At 46.1% G+C, this 26,057-nt stretch overlaps 1 long non-coding RNA gene and 1 pseudogene across 1 annotated transcript in view; both read left to right on the top strand.

Annotated features, from left to right (window-relative positions):
- Nucleotides 1–988: 988 nt before the first annotated feature.
- LOC119406572 (uncharacterized) lies at nucleotides 989–2,617 on the top strand (annotated as a pseudogene).
- Nucleotides 2,618–5,604: 2,987 nt separating this feature from the next.
- LOC125760077 (uncharacterized) overlaps nucleotides 5,605–26,057 on the top strand; it is a 145,995-nt gene continuing 125,542 nt past the window's right edge. Inside the window, exon 1 of the long non-coding RNA XR_007417739.1 lies at nucleotides 5,605–6,197. This is a non-coding gene — a long non-coding RNA (uncharacterized LOC125760077). The remainder of the gene's footprint in view (nucleotides 6,198–26,057) is intronic.

Here is a 26,057-nt window from a genome sequence, read left to right as displayed (position 1 = left end):
GCGGCAATCTTTCATGGCATTTAAAGAAAGCCTGTGAAACATGAAATGAAACCACGTGACCGTGTTCGTGTGCTTACCGTACTGCAGTGCTCTCGAGCAATACTTGAGTGAAACGACCGTGTACTTGTTCCGTGAACCTACCGCTGATCAGGAACAATGGTGCTTTCTAGCAGCGTGCGAACATTAAAATTGCGACGTGCTGTGAAGCCAACGCCTAGAGCCGCCTATTTTGCCACGGTCTGTGCATACAGTTGCTTCGTTTGAAGTAAGGTTGGGAGAGCTGCAATACTGTGCCAGGTGAGTGAGGTCGCGTGGTTTTAGTATTTCATGTTTCATGGTTTTTTTAAACGCCAACAAAAATTGTCCCGTAGCATGTACGGCGGCACAAAAATTCTATCAGTTTTATAATGCCCTCTACAATTAACATTAACGAATGACAGAAGCAATATATTGCAAAAAAGTGACATTGTGTTGCCTCGAGAAATGCGTTCGGGTACATATTTAAACAAATCTGATAGAAATCGGATCAAAGGTTCCAGAGATATCTCAAAACTAAGCGGCCTCACCAGCCAAAAGTCATTTTGAGGAAGGATGGACTTCGAAAGTTGAAAACACACACCTCATTCTAAATGACCCTGCAGATTTAAAAAAAAATGCGTTTTTATGCACTTCTGTCGCTTGGCACCTTTCCTGGGGTCTTTCTTGTTTGTTGGGTTTGTACATGTCAGGGTTGTGATCGCTGTAACGTAGGCGGCCGCATCGAGAAGGACATTACTGCCTCCTATATCGCCCAGGCCCAAGCATGGCCCGTTCCTTGTAACCTATGTATGATGTTAATAAACAGTTCTAAAGACATCACATGGTGTCAGAAGTGGATCGAGACGGCGAAGCTAAGAGGAACACGTAGCAAAGAAGAAGCGAGCGCACAGGACCGAGAACGGCAGCTGCAAAGTGAGCCGACGTAGTCGCGAAGGCGCGGGAAAAGAAAATGGCAGTGGACAATGGGCTCCGCCCACCAAAACCTCTGGACGTTGCGTCTCTCAGCCCCAACGAGTGGGAAGATTGGCTCCAAAGCTGCAATTGGTTCACGACAGCGGTGCACTGAAAAAACCGCCGGAAGTGCAAGTCGCCACCTTCATGACCGCGATCAGGCCCGAAGCGCAGATTTGCAAGACGTTCGCACTGAGCGAGGGGGAGAGCAAAGATGTCGAAGCAGTAAAGGCGAAGTTCAAGGAACACTTCACGGCGAAGATGAATCACGCCTATGAGCGGTACAAGTTCAACAAGATGAAGCAACAAGAAGGCGAGAGCTTTACAGATTTCCTGACAGCAGTGAGGTTGCAGGCTAACAAGTGTCAATTTGGAAACTTAACCGACGAGCTCCTGAGAGACCGGATCATCGTAGGCATTTCAAACGATGACGTCCGCGAAAAACTTCTTGGTAACCCGACCATCGACTTAGAGAAAGCGATCCATTTGTGCCGAGCAAGTGAACAGGCGACGCTATAGCTGAAAGAAATGTCAGCAAAAGAAAACAAAACAGTGGATGTGGTCAACGCCAAAAATAAGAGGAGCGCAAGTAAGCATACAGAATTGAAAAAGCATTGCAAGTACTGCGGATGCACACACCACAGAAAAGAGTTCCCAGGATACAGCAAGACCTTGCCCTGCGTGTCACAAGGTAGGCCATTTTGCTGCGTTGTGCAACGCGAAAAAGCAACATCAGCGAGTAGTAAGTGCTGCGGAAAAGTAAGACTTGGACAGATATGAATTGTACGTCTCAGCGCTCAGAACATCAAATCACCACAAAACGTCAGAATGGCCAGAGACAGTTCTGTTTAGAAGCGGCAAGGACCATCACTATGAAGCTGGACACTGGTGCACAGTGTAACGTGCTGCCCAAACAAAAGCCAAACGAAGTGGGCTTGTGGACGACACCTTCAAAGATAAGAACATTGTCTCCTTCATTAGACATCCTTCATTAGGCCTATACATCCTTCATTAGACCTACCAAAGAAGATTTGGCAGACGAGAGGGCTGTAACTCCCGCTGTGAATCAACCACAGAGGGAAAACGGACTCGTGTTCCCATTAGCCACTGTGACAAGCAACGAGGATACCGACACAGTATTCTAGGCAAATGGGCATGGGAAAAAACAGTAACTGGAGCTGGAAGACTGGGCAAAAGCACCAGTACGCATGACCTGTTAGCGCTAACAAAAACACGGGGGGATGTAATGTAATGCGGCAGCATCGAGAAAAGAGGACCATCACTATCTCCCTCATATGCCTCCCAGGCCCAAGCACGGCCCCGTTCCTTGTAACCTATGTATATGTGAAGAAGCAGTTCTAAAGACATCACAACTGCCGAGGTAAGTTGACCACGACAAGCACATTTCACTATGCTTCCACATAGACGGACAGTGCATGCTGCAGATATGTGTGCTGACCAAAGTCGAGCACATTATCTATGTAACAATAAAATAGAAGCGGCTAGGATCATCATATCCGTTGTTGGCAGCGCGCTTCACCACGAGGGACGCGCATTGACAATTTTTCCGGCCGCTGGGCCAATAAGGTGCTTTTTCTGTGAATCCTTCTTTTCAGACTCCCGATGATTCGGACTTTTCGGCGGTTCCCGCCGAATCCGAATAAACGGTCGGCGACTGTATACGGTAATGGGCATTTCCCTCCATACAGTAGAATAAACATTCTAGTTTTACCGGCTGAATACTAATGAGTTGTTAGATGTGGTTGACCCTGCACCATGTTTGAAGTGACCAGACGGCGTGTCCATAATATAACGGGAGCTGTATTAATAAGGTTCTACTGAATCCCCATTAAATTAACAGTCTCTTGAATACATACGCAACAACCCACAACACTAACAAAAAAGATCTGAAAACCAGCGCAATCAGTGCTAGCTCCTTTGTTCAGACCAAAAGGCATCAAAATGTCTTAAAAATTAGGCACATCTTACTCTTTGAGCTGCTTAGCACTCTTCCCGTGCCCTTCTTTTCTTTCACCAGGTCCTTTGCCAAACTCATGTCCTTCACCCGCAGCACGAAGTCAGATCCCTGTTTGTCTTCTACAGCAAGCTGGAAAGATAAGTATTCCATGAGTAGTCTTGCCATCTCTTTTACACAATACCATAAGGTGCCCTAGCAGCAAACAGCGTGCCAGGCATTCTTTATGAAGACTACATGGATGCTGACATGTCTCAAGGAACAAACAAAAATGGCGTAAAAACAAGTAGTTCATTATTACACCCAAAATACTCACACACCCCGCTACTATAATGTGATCCCCATTCCTACAACAGATGTCACGAATGGCATCAAAAAAGATTTTTCTTGGATGGTGCACAGAAAAGAGTTACAAAAAAAGAGCCACATGCGAGAGCTAAACAATACTATAAAGAACACAAAAGTGAGTTCATGGTACACAAACTTTCTTTAGGTATAGGTAATCATAAATTGACGTACTCATTCTAGGTCTTAGCAAAGCATTTGATTGTATGTGCCATACTGAACTGCCAAAATACAGCTGTGATAGGCAATAGACCCAAACTGGAAAGAGCTTCTTATCTCACCAATCACCATTCGTCATAGTTCTAAACACGCAATCTGCGTTTACTTGCCTATTCATAATAAGTACAGTTGATTTTATTTTATATCAACATTATTACTGATATAAGAAGATAATAATGAGGATCAGCAATTATATTCAAGAACACCCAGCAAGAATTAGTGAATGGGCCAATACTGGCAGTAACTATAAGAATATAAGAATGATACTAATAATAATATATATCGCGGCTTTAAACGTCAAAAACCACGATATGCTTATGGAGGACGGCGTAGTGGAGGGCTCCGGAAATTTAGACCACCTGGGGTTCTTTAACGCGCACCTTAAATCAAAGTAACACAGGGCTCAGAACATTTCACCGTCCATTCGAAATTCAGTCCGCCGTGGCCAAGATTCCATCCCGCGACTTCGGGTCAGCAGTCGAAGCGCCATAACAACTAGACACACAGTGGTGGGGCAATAACTAGTCAAATGACCGTTCAAACCCAAACTAAACAGTTTGAATGACAAACAAGCAAAAAAAGAGTACTCATCACTTATCCCTACACACTTATGTAAACAGCAACCCCTTTAAGGTGACCGACAACTAATTTTTACAGTACCTGTTTTCTTCAGCACAAAGGAAAACTGAGCGGTCAGAGTGTAAAATCATGGAATGCTAATGCAGAAAATGCCGTCGAACATTTATAATCAAAATTTTCAATTTGTGGCGATGATGGAGTCGTGCACACACCACATGCTGCAAAAAGTGGGAGGTGTGCGCAGGAGCGCTTCATGTCTGTGCGCAGGGATATGCTCTGTGTGCGTGCACTCCGCACACATATCCAGCGGCTCGACATGTTCACTAGTCGCCGTGAAGGCGGTGCCGCTTCTTAGCATGCAACCTTTTTTTTTTACCTCGGAAGCAGCACACCATTCAGCAAAGATGGATATTAATATGCATACTCTTATTCTGACTGCTAATTATGGCATGCACCATAATTAGCACCAAAGAAAAAATAAGGGGAAGGCCACCTGTTTGCTCAGTGTTTGCACCACTAATGCATAGCTGCCCCAATTTTCTTGTTTGCGCAGTTCGTCAGAAGTGAAAGCATCTTCATTTAGCATTAACGTCCGAATGTAACTCGGCACCATATAGTGCCTTTCGTTCTATGAAAACGCTTCTCATGAGGTGTCTGCGGCTGGCCCCAACTAGGTAATGTAAAACATCTAACTTGCACCACATTGTAAGTTGTGTGCTAATGCTGGGTGGCTCACATTAACTAAAACCATGGTCGCCTCAATACTTTTACTGGTCCACGAAACTCCCGCGTAACGCAATGGGAGAGCTTCATACACCGCCCACACTTTCCGCGCCGCGGCGCGTCGTAGCAGCTAGAAGGGGGACAAGGAAAGCCGCTGCTGCTGGCCGCCATTAGCGAAGAGTGGCGCGGGTGGTGTTGTTTGTGCTAAGGTCTCTGTAGATTGTGCTGGTTGCACCCTTTTTCTTTTCGCGGTCCCCTCGTAGTGACAGTGATGCCCAAGACATGCTGTATGACGGGCTGTCGCTCGGGATACAAAGGCACCGTCGAAAAAGTCTCCCTGTTCTGTTTACCAGCCGACGCAGAACAACACGACAGGTGGAAACGCGCAAACCCGCGACAGGAGACTATCGGATTTTCGTTCGACTCCAAGTACGTTCGCCTGTGCAAAAAACATTTTGATGCAAGTGACATTGTACGTGGGGACGTGTGCACAGTGAATGGAAACATCGTTTCACTGCCTCGAGATGGACCAAGACTGGTGGAACACGCCAGGGGCGTAGCCAGAAATTTTTGTCGAGGGGAGGGGGCTCCTTGATCTGAAGTGGGGGTCGGGCAGGCAAATGTGATGGAGTGTCATTTTGAGCTCTGTATGCCATTGCAAAAAAAATTTCGGAGGGTGCACAGGCCCGGTGTCCCCCTTCCCCCTTGGTACGCCGTGCCTAGATTGTGTGTGTAGTGTGTGTGAGTGTGGAGTTTTATGTGAAGTGCGGTGTTCGGAGTGTGTGCGTTTGCTTTCCAATGATAGAAAATAAAAAGTGATGCCATGGGCCAAAATGCAATATTTTGTTTTACTTTGATAGTGCCGTTTGCTGGTGGTGTCGCTGAATGGAGAAAATTTCTAGAAAAGTTCAAAAAGAGTAATGCAGTTTTATGTATAATTGATCAGTTTATGTTGAATAACTGGGTTGGTGGAAGCACCGGGTTGATTTCGATTTGCGCTGGTGTTTACATACAAGGAACAGGGTGGCCAACTGCAACGCCAACTTAGAACTTGTGGTCATTGCGACAGTATATGGGAATGCATAAAAAAAGGAGCCGCACATATTAGAACTCGAGCAGTGTTGTGAAATCTGCATGCCTAAAATCAAAACCTTTTGCTTGAAGACCGCACGCAGTGCCTATATCTAGCAAGAGCAGCTCACAGTAGTTTCACATCATTATTATTTTTGATCTTCAAAATCAAAAACGCAAATTATGACAACAAAGAAAGAAAAGAAAAACACGAGCATCCCTCTCCGTTTTGTGGCATCTCAATCTGCGCTTTTGCTTTTTAAAGCTATGTTTCACTAAATATATCCCTCAAGAGGTACTTCAAAGCTATTAATGCCAAGTTAGCCTGATATACAGGCTTGTTTATTGGCAGCGATCTTCTATTTGGAGCTTCGTGATGCCCTATGGAATAAGTGACAATTAGTCCTGAAAATGAGCATTACGTGCAGCCAGAGCACAGCTACTCCGCGACCTCTAGCACAAATATGTTAACCTGTCAGTCATCTAGAACCAGCCACAGTGTTCGGTTTAAGCCCGAAAGTGACTATGCAGGTATCGGAGAAATGTACAAACGTCACGAACACACGCGTCACTGACCAGACACCCTTAGTCAAAACATATGCCAGCAATCAATGACTTGGCAATTTGACAACACGCATAGTGTACCATATTGACAATACTAATCACTGCTATCATTTGTTAGCTAGAACACGGTGAAGGAAAATATCTGAAGAAGTGTATTTGACGGCAAAAGCTTCCGCAAACGTGCAACTGCCCTACCAAGCGCGGCTGTCAATGCCCTTCTGCTTACGGTGGCGCCTCTGGTGGCCACTTTGTCCCTAATGAAACTTTCGCGGGAGTTTCATGACCAGTAAAAAGTATTCAGGGACCATGCTAAAACTAACACCTATAAGCTGCAAAGCATTCCTAGAAGGCAGTAACACAGAAAATAACAGCGCAGTGATTCACCTACTCTTCTACTAACACAAGCAGGACTTGAGACTTTACCACTACTAACATATTGAGCTTGTCTGAAACTTCTCTGCCTAATACTATGCAACCGACTAGAAACAGATGCTTGTGTGTCTAAGTTAGCTTCTCCGAATCTTGCAAAGCTTGTTATCACCAGCCGTATACACTAACCACGTGTAATGTTGCCTTTTAGTATTTTTCCTTTGTGTTGTCTGCGAGTGTACTTGGAAGATTTAAATAACTAGGTAGGAAGAAATAGCTTTATTTGGCTGTAATTGTGAACACTTTAAAGGACCCCTGACACCGAATTTGGAAACTCGAGATGCTTGTGTTGTTTGATAGTCCTGCATGCGGGGGCACTTCTGACCGATTATGAGTGATGAGCGTTGCCTTTAGGATATTTTAATTTGGTTTTAAAGTTAGCCTGAGTGCTCATCTGAATTTTGAACTCCTATCAACATAACCACTAGTGTGACGTAGACGTAGGCCCCTTGGGACGTTGCAGAGGTAAAGCAAGTGTTGCAGACGTCACAGACAGAATATGCGCGGTGCACTGTGGTATATTGCGAAGCATGTTTGCTCTTTGCTCCTCTCACCTTCTCCTTCTTCAGTACGTGTCGGCAGGCAGCGTGAGCTCTCCGTGGTGTGTTCTCCAACTGGCTGTTCAACAAGCGCGTGGCTGACATCACCCAATACTGAGCGCACGTCATCACGCGCGCCCCGAGGCTGCGACCGCTGCGGGCGCGGCGCTAGTTTCTATCCTCTTTCGGCGCACGTTTTGAACCTACACTAAAAGTGACCATAATTAACGCTGCTAGGAATTAATTAGACATCACGTTGGAGGATTTACGGTGTCATTCCGTGATCACAAGACAGACCTACTTATTACAACATAAATGTCACAAACAAAAAATCGGCTGTCAGGGGCCCCTTTAAGCAATATTTAGTTTTGTTTTCTTTCTTTGCTTTTTCTAACATTGTAATAATTCATAGTGAAGTGTAACATGAACAATACTACTTAGCTAATGTTGTCAATATGCACACTGAACCTGTTTCTCGGAATTCAATATTGGAAACCAGTTGTACATACTTTTCTTAGTGTAGTTCATGCTTTAGATTTTGGTACCCATTGTACATTTTTACATAAAACATGTACGTATGCGTGTGTGTTGAATTCTCAGTGCATATCTGGCGAGAAACGAAACGACCAGCTGTGCTTGCTGGCAATGAACTTACTGGGGCCCACCTCTGCCCTACTCCTCTTTATCTCGTTATAACAGGCCAGGTGGCACCACCAACAAGTCACATACGTACCAGTGTGCGATCATATTTGCATCTGCTATGGTCTTGATACAAGAGTGGCAGCGTGGTAAATAAATTTCGGAACTTCACAGATGATGCACAGGACTCAACATTTCAGCTCAGTCACCAATCTAATAAGTCACTCACTCCATGGCTTAGCAACAACTTTCGACAGCTTCATCAGACTTGCGTTCCCCCCAGTCATAGCTGCCCCTCGAGCTGCCACACAGCATACGGACACTACCCCCCTGTGCTCTGCGTAGAAAACGAGCGATGTGCATATTATTTAACTAGGCATCTAAAACTGCTGGAAAATGCGTTCTTAAAAAGCCATCTATGGCATCTCTCCCACGTACTTTGAAGTGCTGTTGCATTAGTTTCAGTAGTGCAATCTCAGCTATTATTTCACCACAAAAATATTTGCTTTCGATTAATCACTGCATGATAATGATTTGCATCCTTGTCCACCCTCTTCCCATAAGTCAAGAAAAAGTAGCTTTCTTGTACACAAAATTCATGCTCATTCTGAATGGCAGCATCAGCAACCTTGTGCACTGATGACGCTGGAAAAGAGCTTACTGGTACACATTCTTGAAAAACTAGTCAAGAACTTTGAAGGTGATGTTTTCCAGCAAATGTACATTGTGACCATTTGCCCATTCCTTGTGGTAGCAAAGAGTAAATCTTTTACAAGACACGACCTTTGGATCCACAAACTACTAGACAAAGCAAACCAGCATCTTTGGTTACATCCCTAGATACCCGGATCCCGTCTTTTTCGTACCTTCTGTTAATTAGGAAACAAACAGCAGTGCATGAGAGGTCAGAAGCGGAAGACTGTGCAGAAAATACTTCTAAACTGAAATATTTATCTGTCAATAGATTTTATTTCAGGGTTGTCAGCATTTTTTGATGTGCTCTGCCTATCGTAATTGCATTCGAGAACAGACAGCTGGACACACAGTAGATAACGTTAGGAGAGGCCGTGTGAGACAGTTTCCTAAGAATACACTAAAGGGAACTCTGGCGCATGGCGCTTCAGCCAGCATGGGAATGATGGGTAGTACTCGGCGTTTGTCTAAACTTTGTTCTTCAGGCTCCGTTTGGCTTCGCGTCGCCTGTATCCGCTTTGTCACAAGATGAAGTTCAGCAAAAGTCAGAAGTTTTACTTCAGCCCTTCAACCTTTTTAGGCTCACCAATTCAAATCTGCTCAAGAAGTTCACAACAGTCCATTGTTTTATCTGAAACGAACGCCAAAACACAGCAATAAACAAAGCCACGAAGTGCGTTCGAAGCCGCAAGCATGAAGATTAGGCAAATCCGTGTACTACACATCATTCCCATGGTGACTGAAGGATCGCAGCACCAGAGCTCCCTCTAGGTAATTGAGGGGAAACTCTATGGTGTGAGAGGACCTGGGCTTAGTGCATGCATGTAAGTGCGACTGAGTAAAACGAGGTGCCACGAACTATTACAGAAAACTTTGTAGCAGCAGCATATGGTTGAGGTTGCCTACTTCGGACGAAACGACATGGTGCCTGCTCAGATGCACGCTGCATGGTGAACTTACCTAGAGACAAGAAACTTGGCGATACAAACCGTGGCAGTGAACCTCAATCGGTCCCAGGAACACTGCCGAACATATATGTCCGTGACCTTCAAATACGGCGACAGAAAGACCTCGACCACCGCAGAAGAAAGCATAAATGGACCACATGCAACTACTTGACAATGCTGTCGCTATGTCTTTAAGGAATAGTATGGCCTGAAGGAAATGCTGGACTGCCCCTAAATAATTAGTTTTTTTGCAAAACAAACGATGTACTCAGAGTCATCTTTTACTGTGGACCGATTTACTCAGCTAGATATTTCTGTCGAAGGTGTTTACGCTAAAAGACCCTAGATGGTTTTGACGAAATTGTAAGATTGCAGTGAGCTGGTATCCCAGGTTTTCGATCATGAGCAGACAAATTCAAACATGCATAAAATGTGTAAATTATTACAAGGCACTGAATGAGCGCATCGCTACAGAGCGCTGTAGTGCTGTCAATAGTGTCTAGCTGCTGTTGACAACGGAAAGTTGCATCGGTGGTTGTAACAAAAAAGAGCACGAGAAGACTGGGACGGAAATGGCACACACACACGAGCATTGACTCACAACTGATATGCATCGGTGAGTTCTCACATGGGCAATTTATCCGATACACTGACATTGAGGGTAATTCTGCCAACTCTACTGTGAAGAAATGTTCGTAATAGATTAACACCTAACAAATTGTATATAAAGAACACACAAATGAAGTATGCAATCACTGCTGCACTTACTTGAGCACTAGTTGATGCCATGCTTGACGGCTAAAATGAAACAAGATCACATGAGGACTCGGTGCATGGAATCGCTAATCAAGCACATATTCCATCATATCTCATAGTCCTGCATAACTGTACACTAAAAACCAGAGCAGAGAAACTACCTTGACTGCAGAAAAAGAACAAGGCTAGTGGACTGCATTAGCCTGAAGGGGATATCAATGCAAGTACTATCATCCTTAGGCAAATAGCATGGGGGAAAGCTTTCTTTTCCGTGGTTTGAGAACGAAAGTATCTTGTGCTTTGTGGCTCACGATTCAGGAGGCGATCTGCACAGTGCTGCGGACTAAGCTTTTCTTGCAGTTAGCCGCATTCATTCTTCCTCTTGACCGGTGCTAAGGTGCGAGTTATGGTGGCGATGTCACATCCTTAGCAATCAGCCGTGTCAACTTGGAAGTTCTGTAGACGTGCTAGCAGCAAGCGTGGACACAGAGTTAAGAAAAAACAAGTTCCTCGCTCGCTGAAAGAGATTGGCCAGCTCGTGGGATTGTGGGGCCAAAAAAGAAGAAAAAAGCTATCACGATGCTAACCGTGAACAATTTGCTGCAGTATATAGCACGAAAGCTTCTGCAAAATACTATGTACGTGACCAGATCTTTCATGGAATCTAATGAGCGAGGGCAGCAGACCGTAGTGACAAAACGAGCTAGTTTCAGGATTAATACGGCATTCAAATGGAAGCAGCTCGCGGATAGGGCAAATGCAGGACATGGGGAGCCCTTCCCACTGCAGTGGGCACAAAATAGGCAAATGATGGAAGGACGCCGTAGTTATTGATGTGCCGGCGCACCGATGGGAAATACGGATCGCTCTTGACTACCCTGGAACTGTGTAATGCGCGCAAAAACACCAAACTACCCGGGCGCTTTTTTGCATTTCGCCCCAGTCGAAATAGAGCCCCCACGGCCGAGAACAGGGCCCGCGTCCTCGAGCTGGAGAAGCTCGAAAACTTATCCGCTGATGTACCACGCCAGTGCACGGTGTCACAATGCATCCAGGAGGTTGCATACTGCAGTGTCTTATATAGCACTGCTAATTCTGGAAATCTCGCAAGGTGCCAGATACCCGAGGGAAATCAAGCCGGAAAGGGTCAGCCACGTTCGAACCGCGCGTCTCGGATCGTGAAACGTTCGGAATGGAGCAGGAATTACTCACGGTTTACTTGATGTGCGCCTAAAAACTAAACGTGATGGGCGACGTCAACCTAACGTACGCGTTACGTTTAAGGAATGAAACACGAGCGCGTCGTGGATACGTGCAACAAGAGAACGTGTTACGTGCAGGGGCGCAGTCAGCGTAGTCGCGTGTAACCAGTGGTGCCAGATGACCTGAAGAAAGGTCAGTAGCGCGACTCTCCGAAAATCAGTAGATGTTGCAAAATATCTGTTGATTAAAAAACAATTTTCCTCTGAAAAGCATGCGCTGTTAGTTACAATTCAATAAAAATATAGAAAAAGTTCAACCTGATCGTTGAGATGTCAACTCAAAGGTTTTTGGAATTACTAATGTGGTAGGAAATCCATGTATGCAATGCATCTTGTATTAACGATCACCCTCCGCCCAAGCTGTGCTTTTCTCCTCAACCTTTTCGACGAACAGCTTCGCTTTTCCTTATCCTTCGCCAAAGCGCCGCGGTACGGTACTAGAACCGTACCGTGGCTCTGACTACTTTTTGATTGATTAGAGTTCGTGTTACCCTTAACGGGGAATGGAATGGAAACAAACTTCATTCAGATCCGTCGGGGCGTGAACGAGAACCTAGCGGGCCGCTCCCACGTTTTGGAGTGCTGGTTCATTAAAGAAGACGCTCACCGAGTTTGGTCTTTATCTGTGCCGCAGAAGAGAACAAAAACGTAATTCTTTTCGCGAGACGGCGGCGTGAATTTGTTGTGGAAAAATCTTTTCAAGACGAGGCTGCAAATGGGGAAAGAAGCCGAACGCGAAGAGAGTGCACATGTAAGAACGTTTGTTAATCGTTCGCGCCTTTTAGTTACGAGAGACCTCCTGTGCTGATTGAACCAGAAGACGGTGAAATAAATTTGAAAGGCGCATTTTTAACCTCGGTGACAGGAGAGTCACTTGCAAATTGGAACCGATGCATGAATTGGCGGAAGCGTATGTTCTCTCGTCCTGCTGTGTTGTGTATGTGACCATCCACCGCTGGTTTCGCGCCAAGTATGAGTTAACATATGTTATCTCCTCCTGCTGTGTTTGTGTGCTACTCCGCTGATCTACTCATTCTCAGAACGGTGTCACAGAACGGTGTCGTGTTGAAGAGGAAGGCCCCACCTATGGAGAAAACGAGCGCGTTAGGAAAACTATCATTTCCAAACTGCTTCCCCAACAGCTGCTTACAATGTCGTTTCTAGGCTGAAATATTGTGGCGAACAAGATTAAGGTACTTCTCTGATTTCCAAGTATTTCTTAACAGAAAAAAGCTTCCATTGTCTGCCACGCAGTGACAAGAAAAAAAATGACCTTCGCGTTTAGAGTGAGGACATCTGTACAGAAACGTCATAAAAAATACACGACTGGCCTTATCCTGCACTGCAGACCATCTAGAATGCATGAAATTGTAAAAAATCGGCACATCGTTATTATTTTTGAAATGATTGTTTTCCTATAACTTGACATACCGCAATGATCATTATAGCAGCTGTGAATTTCCATCCGTGATAGGCTGCTGAAATTCAGAATAGTATGTTCTAACAACAAGAAGATAATATGTCCCTGAAATTTTCACCAAGATTGGCGGGTGGAAAAGTTAAGAAGGTTCTATCCAGTCCCGCATACCCCTTTAGGATATCCTGTACAGTACTACTGCCAAAGAATAAACAATGAAACAAACAGAAACTCAGCCAATACAGCTAATGCATATGATACCTTTAGGGAGCATATCGTCATCATAATCAATTAGAGACCGGATTTTAGGACAAATGCCTGTTTTGTTCCTTGCGCTCCTCTCGTGCCACTTTGATATATGAGCATGAATTAGAGGTTACGAAAGGCTTTTATAGTGTTTTTATAGTGCCTCAAAATGCCTATTTTTGGCGTTTGTGCCTAAATGCTCACAAATGCCTATAAATGCCTTAATTTCGAAAATTGGCGTTTGTATTCACACTATTAACCTAAGTTGCACTTCCGGGATCACTTTGAGATCGTTATTCATGCTATCGTGCAACACTGACTATTGGGAAACTATGGGGTTCAACCTAGTCCTGTAGTTCAACCAAGTCGTCCCAACAAGTGCTAGCAGCGTGAAGTGGGACACGCACATTCGCCGCCGCAGGGACATGGCGTGGGCGGTTCGCGAATGCGAGACCGTGGAGAGCCGTCAGCAGAAAGGAGGGTGAATAGCAAAAAAGAAAGGAAAATATGATGAGCACGCGGCTTTTGTTTTTGCTAAGTTAACTTGTAAGGTGTTGACTGCATCAGCGTAGCCAGAAATTATTTTTCGTGAGGGAGGGAGGGGGGGCGGGTTGCAACTATACTCTATGTATGTTCGTTAGTGCGCCTTGATGCATGCGTGCTTATATACATAGGCGTGCGCACAGGGGCACAGGGCGGGGGGAGCCGCCCCCCGCTAATCACCTAAGAGGGGGGGGCGCAAAATCTTCCCCGTACATTGACCCTTCTAGTCGCCTAAGAGGAGAGGGGTCGCGAAATCTCCCCCATACATTGATTAGTAGGGTGGGAGGGCGCCGCAGTGAACCTTTGCCCCCCCCCCCCTCTGATGGGGAACCCTGCGCACGCCTATGCATATATACTAATGCAAAACTGAAAAGTTTCGGGAGGGGGGGGGTGTTCAACCCCCTCTCCACCTTGGCTACGCCAGTGATTCACTGGCAGGGGAGAAATTGGCTCTACGCGATTCGACCTGGATAATAAGAGGAATCCCTCCCTTCTTGTGTTTTAGCGATATGGCGATCTCCTCGTGCTCTGCCCTTCTCAGTCATGCCGAGAAGACACCCAGGAGTGTGTTGATTGGACAGTGGAATCTTGGGTCACCAAGCAGAACACGGCAGAGACTGTGTTCTGCGAACCGTGCGGGACAAGGCACATTGCACGGATATAAGTTCAACTGTTTTACGCATTTGTGCCATCTTAAGCAATAACATTTTTTTTGCTTCCGTAGATGGAGCTCGCGCACGTCTTCGTTTCAAATGATTTGCATTTATGTGAAAATTTATTGTGTCTATATTTACTATTTTGGATGCCTTAATCGTTGTTTTGCGTGCCTACTTTTGGCACCTAAAATGAGCTTTTTTTGTGCCTAAAAATCCGGCCTCTAATAATCGTCATCAGCCCGACTCCGCGCACTGCAGGGCAAAGGCCTATCTCATGTTCCGCCAATCAACCGCCAATCCGCCAGTCAACGTGTTTACCGCACTGGAGCGCTCTCAACCAATATTTGAGTGAAACGGCCCTGTACATGGACCGTCAACCTGCCGCTTACCAGGAACGATGATGCTTTCTAGCTGCGCGCGGCCATCAAAATTGCGACGTGCTGTGAAGCCAACGCCTAGAGCCACTTATTTTGCCATGGTATGTGTACACAGTTGCTTCGTTTGAATTATGGTTGGAAGAGCTGCAATGCTGTGCCAGGTGAGTGAAGTCACGTGGTTTTAGTATTTCATGTTTTGTGTTTTTTTTATGCGCCAGCAAAAATTGTCCCATAGCATGTACGTTGGCACAAAAAAATTCTATCACTTTTAGAATGCCTTATTCACAAATAATTTTAACGAATCACAGAAGCAATATATTGAAAAAAATGACATTGTGTTGCCTGGAGAAAGGCGTTCGGGTACATGATTTAAAAAACTGATAGAAATTGGACCAACGGTTCCAGAGATCTCTCAAAACTAAACGGCCTCACCAGCGAAAAGTCATTTTGAGGAAAGATGGGCTTCGAAAGTTTACAACAAACACCCCATCCTAAAATGACCCTGCAGAATGAAAAAATGCGTTTTTATGCGACTTGTATCGCTTGGTGACTTTCCTGGGGTCTTTGTTGTTTGTTGGGTTTGTACAAGTCAGGGTTGTGATCACCGAGGTTAATTTGAGACGACAAGCACATTGCCACTATGCATTCACATGACGCCAGTTGCACGCCGAAGATACGTGTGCTGGCAAAGTCGAGGCAATTATCTGGTACCAATCAGAATAGATGCTGCTTCACTGAAAGAAGGGTCATCATATTCGTTGTTGGCAGCGCGTTTCACCTACGAGGACGCGCATAAGCGTGGATGTGTACAGGCTGCACATGACAAGTTTTTTCCGGCCGCTGCGCCAATAATGTGCTTACTTTGGGTGAATGCTTTTTTCGGACTCCCGATTATTCGGCCTTTTCGGCGGTTCCCGTCGAATCCGATTACGCGGTATGCGACAGTACGCGGTAATGGGCATTTCCCTCGTGCAGTAGATATACATTTCTAGCTTTAACAGCTGAATACTAATGAGGTGTTAGATGTGGTTGACCCCTGCACATGGTGAAGTGACCAGACGGCGTGTCCATATTATTGGGAGCCAAACTACAAGGTTCTACTGAATCTCCGTTGATTAATAGTCTCTTCAATATATACACAACAACCCACAACGCTAACAAAAGAAATCCCAAGCCAGCGCAGTCAGTGCTAGCTCCTTGTTCAGACAAAAAGGCTTGAAAATGTCTTAAAAAGTAGGCATGTCTCACTTTTGTCCCTGGCCGACAAAGCCGCTCCACAGGGCTTGTGTCTTGCACAAGGCCTTTTGCAGCCTCCATATTCTTCACCTTCAGAGTGAACTCATGCCCCTGCTTTCCATCGACCATCAGCTGCAAAAGGCATGTATTCGATGAGTAATTTGCCATCTCTTTTACACAATACCCACGTGCCCTAGCGGGCAAACAACCGTGCCAGGCATCTTTATGCAGACTACAGGATGCTGACATGTCTCAGGAACAAACAACTGATGGCGTAAAACACAAATATTCAATATTACACGCAAATACACCCACACAACCACACCCCACATTAATATGATTCCCCTTTCCTACACCAGATGTCAAGCAATAGCATGAAAAAGATTCTCACTTTCGATGCTGCCACGAAAAAGATTATAAAGTAAGTGCCCCATGTGAGAGCTAAACAGTTACTATTAAGAACACATAGTTGAGATCCATGGTAACAATCTTTCCTGAGGTATTGGTAATCATAAACTGACAAGCGTATGACGTTGGGCATCTTGGTAATGCACACACTGATCACACATAGCGCATAATTTTACACTGGACCCGAGCGAGGTTTACTAAGACCGCGTTACTTCCACACTTCTAACATCTAACTACGTTAAAACATCTAACTTTGCACCTCATTTTTGCGAGTGTCGTGCTAATGCTCGGGTGGTTCAAGTTAAGCTAAAACTAACACCTATAAGCTTGCAAAGCATTCCTAGAAAGCATTCAAAGAGAAAATACGAGCGCAGTGATTTACCTACTCTTCTACTAGCAAAAGCAGGACTTGAGACTTTACCACTTCTAGCATATTGAGCTTGTCTGATACTTCTCTGCCAATACAATACAACCGACTAGGAACATGCTCGTGTGTCTATGTTAGTTTCTCGAATCTTGCAAAGCTTGTTTTAACCAGCCGTATACACTTAGCAAGTCTGGTTATGTTGCCTTTTAGTATTTTTCTCTTATGTTGGCTGCGAGTGTGCCCAGATTTAAATAACTAGGTAGAAAGAAATAGCTTTATTTGCTGTAATTGTGAACACTTTAAGCAATAATTACTTTTGTTTTCTTTCTTTGCTTTTCTAACATTGTCATAATTCATAGTCAAGTGTAACATGAACAATACTACTTACGCTAATGTTGTGAATATGCGCACTAAAATTTTTCTTGGAATTCAGTATTGGAAACCAGTTGTACATACTTTTGTTAGTGTAGTTCATGCTTTAGATTTTGGTAACCATTGTACATTTTTACATAAAACATGTACGTATGGGTGTGTGTTAAATTCTGGGTGCATACCTGGCCAGAAACGAATCGACCAGCTGTGCTTGCTGGCGGTGAACTTACTGGGGCCCGCTTCTTGCCTACTTCTCTTTATCTCGTTATCACAGGCTAGGGTGGCGCCACCAGCGCGTCACATATGTACAGTGTGCAATCATATTTGCATCTGCTTTGGTCTTGATACAAGACTGGCAGCGTGGTAAATAAATTTCGGGACTTCAGAGATGATGCACAGGATTCAACATTTCACTAGTCAGCAATCAATAAGCACTCCACCCAGTGGTTCCCCATGTGGCCCGCGAGTGTCTCGGCCTTGTTCTCGTCTCATGCCTTGAACAGTTTTACTTTCGCGGTCAGCTTGCGAGCCTTGGTCGCAGCTGCCTGCCGTAGCAAACAAGCGATGTGCATATTATTTACTAGGCATCTAAAGTGCTGGAAAATGCTTTCTTAAACGAGCCATCTATGTCATCTCGCCCACGTATTTGAAGTGTTGTTGCATTGGTTTCAGTAGTGCAACTTCCGCTATTATTTCACAACAAAAATATTTGCTTTCGATTAATCCTGCATGAGAGTGGTTTGCTTCCTTCACCACCCTCTTCCCATAAGTCAAGAGAAAGTGGCTTTCCTGTTCATAAGATTCATGCTCGCTCTGAATGGCAACATTAGCACCTTGTGCACTGATGATGCTGGGAAAGAGCTTACTGGTACACATTCTTGAAAAACTTAGTCAAGAACTTTTGAAGGTGATGTTTCCAGCGAATAGACATTGTGACCATTTGGCCAATCCTTTTGGTAGCAAATAGTAAATTTTTACAAGACACGACCCTTGGATCCACGACCTACTAGATAAAGCAACCAGCATGTTTCGTTACATCAGTAGATTCTCGTATCCCGTCTTTTTCGTATGTTCTGTTAATTTCGAAAACAAGCAGCAATGCATGCGATTTTGGAAGCGGAAGGCTGTGCACATAATACTCCTAAACTAAAATCTTTATCTGTGAATAGATTTTATTTCAAAGCTGCCAGCGTTTTGTGATGTGCTCTGCCTATCGTAACTGCATTCGAGAACAGACAGCATGACACACAGCAGATTACGTTAGGGAAGGTCGTGTGAGAAATAGAGTTTCCTACAATACTTACCAGAGGGAACTCTGGCACTAGTGTCTACGGGAGCTGCAACGCATGGCGCTTCAGTCAGCATGAGAATGATGGGTAGTACACGGATTTGTCTAAATTTTGTTCTTTCGGCGCCGTATTGCTCCTTGTCGCCTGCATCCGCTTTGTCGCAAAATAAAGTTCCGCAAAAGTCAGCAGTTCCACTTCACCCCTTCAAACTTTTTATGCTCACCAATTCAAATCTGCTCATGAAGTTCATAACAGTCCATAATTTTATCCGAAACGAACGCCAAAACACAGCAATAAACAAAGCCCCAAGTGCGTTCGAAGTCGCAAGCATGAACATTAGGCAAATCCGTGTAATACCCATCATTCCCATGGTAGCTGAACGATCGCAGCACGACAGTTCCCTCTAGGTGATTGATGGAAGCTCTACGGTGTGAGAGGACCTGGGCTTAGTGCAAGCATCTTGCACTAAGTGCGGCTGAGTAAAACGAGGTGCCACCAAATATTAAATAATACTTTGCAACTGCAGCATATGGCTTCAGGATGCCTACTTCGGAAGAAACTATATTTTAAACGCCCATATTCCGCTGTATGGTGAACCCACCTAGAGACGAGAAACTTGGCGCATACCAACCGTGGCAGTGAACCTCAATCGCTCCGCGGGAACACTGCCTAAAAAATGCGTCCGCTCCCTTCAAAGGCGGCGACAGAAAGACCTCGACCACCGGAGAAAGAGCAACGGTAAAATTGACCACATGCAACCGCTTGAAAATGCCGTCGCTAATGTCTTTCAGGAATAGCCATGCCTGAAGCAAATGCTGGACTGCCCTAAAAATCATTATTTTTTTTGAAGAACAAACGATGTACAAAGAGTCAGCTTTTACTATGCACAGATTAACCCAGCTAGATATTTCAGTCAAAGGTGTTTACCCTTAAAACGACCCTAGATGGTTTTGATGAAATTGTACAATTGCACTCAGCTGGTGGGACAAGTTTTCGATCATGAGCAGACAAATTCAAACACCATGCGTAAAGTGTGCAAATTATTACCAGGCATTGAATGAGTGCATCGTTACAGATAGCTGTAGTGCTGCCTATAGTGTCTAGCTGCTGCTGACCACGGAAAGTTGCATTGGCGAATGTAACGAAACACAGCCCAGAAACACGGGGATGGAAATGGGCACGCACACACACGAACTTTGACCCAACTGATTTGCATCGCTGAGTTCTCACACGGGCAATTTATCTCAGACACTGACATTGAAGATAATTCTGCCAACTGTATTGTGAACAAATGTTGGTAAAGGATTAACACCGAAGAAATTGCATAAAAAGAACATGCAAATGAAGTATGCAACCACTGCTGCACTTACCTGGCCAGTACTAGTTGACGCCATAATTGATGCTGAAACGAAACAAGATCACATGAGAACTAGGTGCATGGAATCGCTAATCAAGCACATATTCAGTCATATCTCAAAGTCCTGCTTAACTGTACACTAAAACACCAGCGCAGAGACACCACCTTGACTGAACAATAAAAAAAGTCTAGTGGACTGCATTAGCACGAAGTGGGATAGCAATGCGAGCACTATCATCCTTAGGCAAACAGCATGAGGGAAAGCTTTCTTTCCGTGGTTTTGAGCACGAAGTCTTTTGTGCTTTTGTGGCTAAGATTCATGAGGCGATTTGCACACTGCTTCGACTAAGCTTTTCGTGCAATTAGCCGCATTGGTTATTCCTCTTGACCCGTGCTATGGTGCGAGTTTATGGTAGCGATGCCACATCCCAGCTATCAGCCGTGTCCAATGGGCAGTTCTGTAGACGTGCTAACAGCAAACGTGGCAAACAGAGCTTAGAAAAAACAAGGATGCCTCGCTGAATGAGATTGGCCTATCTCGTGGGTTAAAAAAGAAAGAAAAGAAACTAACACGTGGCTAACTGTTGTGTCGGGGCCAGCGAGGGCCCAGGAAGGAACAGGAACGCGCCAGCGACGGCCGACGGGGACGCCGGCGACCCACGGGCACGGAGTGGCGCGGAGCGTCGAAGAAAGGAGCCGGACTCAAGCTCTGCTCGACACATTGCGCAAAACTTTATTTTACACGTCGCATCTAAAGCGCCCCCTACGGCGCATACATTCCGTCGTTGCCCAGTGAGGCGCCACACGGCAACAGGAAACCGAAACTACTATGGCAAATTATCACAATACCACGTCATCCCCTCCTTGAAGAATAGCATCCTACTCCACTCACAGGATGATTACGGCAAATTGGCAGTGCCTAATTTGCAACAGACTAGAATTTCACTGGCATAAGAGTTTACACTGAATACACATGCAGGTCTATGAAAATGCACAGTTCGCTACACACGCTGGTGTAGGACGCGTAAGATTCAGGAAATCGCCACATACGCAGGTATAGGACATAAGAATTAGAGTTCAATTAAGACACTTGAAAGATTGTACACAACATGAACACTACGTTCACCACTCATGAAACTCAAAACAGTTCTCTGTACGCACATGACAGGAAGTAGAACAGTTCACAGCTCTAGCTGTTCACATATGAAATATTGAATAAAGCGCAACAACTCACACGAATAAAGAATTTAAAGTGTTCAGCAAATTACGTAATGTGGCCCGCAAAGCGGCTTAGCTTTATCAACGTCCTTTTGGAGCGGCGCCCTTAAGGAGATGCAGGTGACTGTTCCTTCTGGTCACCTGGACTGTTATCCGAAACATCGCTAGCACTAGAAAGTTGTAATGGCCCTGAGCCAGCAGTTAAGTTCGCGGCCTCATCACCTGAGCTCGCAGCGTGAGCTTTGACTTGACTTTGTGGAGCGGCGTCCGGTTCAACAGCGTCAGCTGTATTGGAAGGTTCGATATAAACCGTTTCATTTGGTGTATTTGTGCCAGCTACACCTACTAGAAACTCCTCCTCCCTTGGCTTAGAATTCTCTGTACATGGGGGCCACATGTAGTAGTCTGGTGTGGATGAAAAGTGACGGGAGGGCGATTTAGGTGTTACGAAGAATGCTATCGGAGCCTTCATTCTGGCGTACGTAACGTTGGCCGTGAATTGTCCGAAGTGGCCAATGATCCCCTTTGAATAAGATTGCAGAATGGCAGACGAGCGTGCCAATTGAATGTCAGGAAAAGAATGCTGAAAATCGTCGGCGTTGAATAACGAGACTGAGGCGCCAGTGTCCAACAGAAAAGGCAAGGGCACATTGCCCACTGGAGCTACGACGCAGGGCTCGGACGCTGTGCGGAGACCATCCACATTTAAAATATTGACCGCATTCGTCTGGCCCGTGCTCGAAGGAGCAGACGAAGGGGCTGCTTCAGGAAGGTTCGAAGGGCGGGAGTTGCACCCCGACTGAATTTGACCAAACTTTCCGCACGCGAGGCAAGTGTGGTTTCTAGCGGGACAGTCTGCAAATTTCGCTAAATGGCGAGCATATGCGCAACGAAATCAATGTGTGGTCAAACTTGTGCGGTAGAACAATGTGCAGTCGAAAACCTCGGTGTTGTCCTTGAAAAAGTAGATTTGGTGGCATGGGGTCGCCATTTTGACGGCTTTCTCGCCCCTGCGAAGCAGAGGCGCCGCCACGTTGACCGCCGCGGAAAGACTGTGCACGAGGGCAGCCATGTTGACCGCCGCGTCGAGACGATGAAGACGGGCCGCCATGTTGGCGCGTCCCGTGAAACAAAGAAGGGCCACCTTGTGACCCCGCAGCGGAAAGCTCCTGCACTGCATGCGGAGCGAACTGCTCCAACTCTGAGGGAATAAGCTCCTCCACCCGCGCAATGGAGAGGGCTTCGGCTAATGAAATCGAGGAGCCTTTCTGTAGAAGTCGGCAACGGACGTTTTCAGAAGCTACCCCGGTGAACACTTGGTGTCGCATCATATCACTCTCAAGCGCGCCGAATCCGCACGACGCGGCGAAAGATCTCAGACTTGTAATGAATAGGGATGGGCGAATATTCGGGTGTTTCGAATATTCGAACGAATATTACAGTATTCGAATTCGCTTCGATACAAGTTCATATTATTCGAAATTTCGAAATATTCGAAATGAACGAATATATATGTGTTTGACCGCACATAACCCCCTGTAAAGGTGGTTTCACTGCAGCATCATGTTGCTGTACCGTGAAACCACCTTTGCAGGAGAAATCCGCACTGCCGCGAAGCCACACTTCAAAGCTAAGCGTACATTATTTTTTTTTAAGTTTAAAATTGTGGTATATGGGCTTATATGCGCTAAGTATAGTAATTTTTAAATTGTAGCATATTGTACCACTTCTAACCTGCACCCTACTACTATTCAAATCTTGATACTATTCAAGGTTGCTTCCACTTCATTTCAAACCAAAAAAGTGACATTCGCTCATACCTAGTTCCAATTCTTAAAAATATTGTGCAAGGGTCATGACAAAAACGCTCATTTTTCATAATAATATGCGCTATATACTATTCAAACTATTCGATTCGAAATTATTCGACCAAATCACTATTCGCTTCGGATTCGCTTCGAACCTCAAATTTGCTATTCGCCCATCCCTAGTAATGAAGTCGGTGACAGGTTCGCCCGGGAGTTGTCGCCGGTCTTGAAATTGCGAACGCGCGATGTAGTTGCAAGATGCGTCTTTGTAGTGCTCGTCGAATAAGGCGACGGCATCGTGAAAAAAAATTACACCATCTCGCACTAAAGGGAGCCATGTGAGGATGCGAAGCAGCGCATGGGCGGATTAGTTCAGTTCATCACGGGCACCTTGCCCGATATAAGGGCTTCCTTGCAAATGGAGCGCACCATGAATTCACTGTGGTTGCAGTTTCTCATTCCCAACTAACGCGGGTTCGTCGCCACGCCACGCGCGTTCATCGCGCGTCTGCAGAATATCGTTCCCCGACACCTTCACGTGATTACTGAGAGCGTGTAAGGGGGAGAGGTCACAGCGTCTCATACCCTTGACGCACAGGTAGTCTAACCACAGTTAAGTACGACGGCCGTTAAGTCTAACGGCTGTTGTACGTTGTCACACGACAACCCTAGCCGCAGTTAATCCGCTAATGACCGTTTTCGTAGACGGCGGTAGGCAACCCCTGTTAGCGCCGTAAACTGAGACAATGCCTCCTTGACTAGATGCCCGCCGCGTGGTCCGGTAACCCGGTTCCGTACCCTCTCCCTCTTTTTTTCTCCGCGGTCAGGCCACGAGCGCCCCCTATAGCGCACGCCTGCAACGGATGCAACGGGTTTTTCTTCCTGCGGCACTTAAAACGCCATTCCTGTGTTAAAAGGGAATATGAACACCTTACTTACTTACTTACTTTTACTTACTTACTAACAAAGGTCACGTGTTGCTGCCTCCGAGATTGCCATCACGCCTGTTACAGTCTCGAAGGTGCAAGCGTATTTCCGCTGCCGCCGGAAGTCGGTCAGGCTACGAGCGCTGCCTCACGGATTTTGTGGTGAACTAAGGGAACCGCCGCCGCAATGGGAAAGCGAGCGACGCGGCGGGCATCTAGTCAAGGAGGCATTGACTGAGATTATGGCGGCCCCCATGTCGGACGCGAGCAGCTCGGCTCCCAGAGGAACACCAAACCAAAAGCTTGTCAACAGGACTATTGCGACGACGGAGGCGTTGATACGCATTTTGGAAAGATACATTACCTGATTTGAGGTACAACTTTGTCCGTGCTGCAAAAATCTCGTGTGCCACGAGATCGATACATGGCTGCGTTCGTTCATTGAACAAGACTTCGCACTATTTAATAGACGCGCATCAAAACGCGCTGCTGACGCGTCCGTAATCGAGCGTGAAGCCCTGTACAAGGCGGTGTTAAAGCGGTGTTGCACGAACGCAGCCTTGTATCAACTAAAGAACGCTTGGACGCGCTGCAAACGTGTGACAGCGTCTCTGTCTGGTATACGGCAACTGTGGTTACGTCCGCTAACTGCAGTTGGATATAACATCGGTTAAGCTTACTTGTGTGACAATGGTATTAACAAAGCCCCTTATACAGGGCCGAACGCGTAAGCGCGTGCCAGCGCGTTCCGACTAGGATACAACGCGTTGGTTCATCGCGCATCTGCAGAATCTCGTTCACCGACGCCATCACATGATTGCTCAAAAAGGCCTCAGCGTCTTACTCAGCCCCTTACAAAGGCCCGAACGAACTAGCGCGTGCCAGTACACACGGTTCCCGAGCGGACGGTCGCCAATGGAAGGACGGACACAGCCTCGAGCAAAAGCTGATTCCCACCTAAAACATCCGACGCGGGCGTGGACGCGTTGGCGGCGTTGAGAATGTAGAAAAGTTTTAGTTCGGCGTGGCCCAATGCGTTAAGTAGCAGTGCTTTGCGTCGCTCGGGCTTGTTGGCGTCCTTCGCGGCTGAGTCCGCGTACGCCTGCAAAATTAATTTCCAATCACTCCAAGGAATCAGAGGTCGACCAGGCGTAGCGAGAAATAAGGACGGGGATTAGGGGACGCCATGTCGGAAATAGCGAGGAAAGCAAAAGAACGGAACAGTGCAGAATAGACGCCAACCAGTTGAGAAAGGCAACGAAGGCAACGAAGAAAGGCAAACGAAGAAGGCGAGACGACGAAAGAGAGACGCCGCTCCACGCAGACAAAGAACGGAGAGTAGCGACGCGGCGTCTTGCATGCCGAACAAAGACGAGCGGAGGCGAAAATGCGAAAACTGTGAAAAATGGCACATAACAAGAAAACTCCTACGTTTACCTTTTCGCCATTGTTGTGTCGGGGCTAGCGACGTCCCAGGAAGGAACAGGAACGCGGCAGCAACGGCCGACGCATCCGGCGGGGACGCCGGCGAGCCACGGCCACGGAGTATCGTGGAGTTCCGAAGAAAGCAGCCGGACTCGTTCGCTGTTCGTCACACACTGCACAAAACTTTATTTTACTCGTCGCCTCTAAAGCGCCCCCTACGGCGCATACATGTCGTCGTTGCCGAGTGAGGTGCCACACGGCAACTGGAAACCGAAACTGAAACTACTATGGCAAAATATCACAGTAGCACACTAACCTGGCACGATTTCCTCCACGAAAGCTTCTGAAAAAACATGTAGCGACCAGATGTTTAATGGAATATCCAGACCATTTCTTTCATGGAAATATCAGTAATTAGAGCTACTGCTTAGGCTCCCTTTAGGGAGCGTAAGCAGTAGCTCTAATCGCTGATATTTTCGCGGTCTCGGTTGTTTCGCGATAATTGCGATATGCTCCCCTTAGGGAGCATATCGTCATCATAATCATCATCACCCGACAACGCCCACTGCAGGGCAAATGCATCTAATATGTTCCGCCAATCAGCCCTGTCCTGTGCTTGCTGCTGCCACGCTATACCCGCAAACTTCATCTCATCTGCCCACCAATCTGCCTCCCCCTCGT

This window comes from Rhipicephalus sanguineus, chromosome 10, assembly GCF_013339695.2.
Source record: "Rhipicephalus sanguineus isolate Rsan-2018 chromosome 10, BIME_Rsan_1.4, whole genome shotgun sequence".
Lineage (NCBI taxonomy): Eukaryota > Metazoa > Arthropoda > Arachnida > Ixodida > Ixodidae > Rhipicephalus > Rhipicephalus sanguineus.
The sequence above is the reverse complement of the archived record's forward strand: the minus strand, read 5'-3'. Positions and strand labels throughout refer to the sequence as shown.